This window comes from Sinocyclocheilus anshuiensis, unplaced genomic scaffold (assembly GCF_001515605.1).
Source record: "Sinocyclocheilus anshuiensis isolate Anshui unplaced genomic scaffold, SAMN03320099.WGS_v1.1 scaffold454, whole genome shotgun sequence".
In the NCBI taxonomy this organism is placed as follows: domain Eukaryota; kingdom Metazoa; phylum Chordata; class Actinopteri; order Cypriniformes; family Cyprinidae; genus Sinocyclocheilus; species Sinocyclocheilus anshuiensis.
Window position 1 is genome coordinate 1183372 of NW_015548217.1, and position 1208 is coordinate 1184579.

General features: G+C 40.7%; 1 protein-coding gene across 1 annotated transcript in view; it reads left to right on the top strand.

Moving 5' to 3' along the window:
- The first annotated feature begins 265 nt into the window (after positions 1 to 265).
- Positions 266 to 1208, top strand: part of LOC107653984 (polymerase (RNA) III (DNA directed) polypeptide E) — an 18746-nt gene continuing 17803 nt past the window's right edge. Inside the window, exon 1 of the mRNA XM_016440842.1 lies at positions 266 to 524. The gene's annotated coding sequence lies outside the window, so the exon portion shown is untranslated. The remainder of the gene's footprint in view (positions 525 to 1208) is intronic.

Here is a 1208-nt window from a genome sequence, read left to right on the forward strand (position 1 = left end):
GTAAGGAAGTCTACAGGATTTGCGACTTTTTATCTGACTTTTTGAGAGAAAAACTGTCATATTTATGAGATCAATTATGCATACCTTTTCATTTTTTATTCTTTGGCGAAAACGAGCTTCCATACGCATTCAGTACAATTAAGCGCACTTCTTTTTCACATGCGTAACCGCAGAAGATGAGCGCAAACACAGTATGCTCCCTACATAGACGCTATTCTCGCACGCTCCCTAGTGTCACCGCACTGGTTTTGTGACGCGGCCGCAGTGCATGCTGGGACATGGCGAGCCGCACTCAGCTCCTCCCCACGTGTTTGAGTGACTGCAGCGCTGCGATCAGCAACATGGCAGCAACATCTCTCATCCACACGACCCACACACAGAGAGAGATCCTCACACAGTCCAGCTGAAGAACTTCAAGACATCTTCACTAACGCTGGGTTTAGAGCGGGGACGCACAGCTCAGATCGCAACTTCAGCGTCAGGCTTTTGTTGATATAACGTTAGTGGATCAGCGAGGCCTCGGTAAGTGTGTGTCAGATGTGTTCAGAACAAGCGGGCAGTCACAGTGTCGTATCAAAAGTTACATACGTATAAAAACACGTATGTAAACATACACAGATTGCGAATGGTATGAGGTTCCATTTGTGTCAAAAATGTATGAGGTTCCATTTGTGTCAAAAATGAATTTGAGGCGTTCAGCGCGCGTGTGTCATGTTATGTTTATCCGCAGAGCTGCTAAGTCATCTTAGCATGTTGTTTCGTTTGCTGACTCTGACCGATTCCCTTCATCTGTAGTTTTATTTCAACTTTTATACTGAATGTGTTTCACTGTGATCGTATGTGTTATAAAGCTGCTGGCTGTCAGTATGGTGTTGCATCATACACTAAACCCGAGTCGCCAAACAGTGATTGATTGACGGTTACAAAAGATTAGATTACATAAACCTGTATATGGTGAGTATGTATGTACATGTATGTTATGGAAGACCATTTCAACCACAATGAAAATGATGCTTTGGTAATTAATAATTATAACACAAATAGCCGAAACTGTGATATACTAAGTCAAAATTATGAGGTAAGAAGTCATTCTAACAATAGATATGACTTTTACCTCACTTTAACTTTTATTCGTATATACAATGTGTGTGTGTGTGTGTGTGTATGATATATATCTATATATATATATATATATATACATAATACAC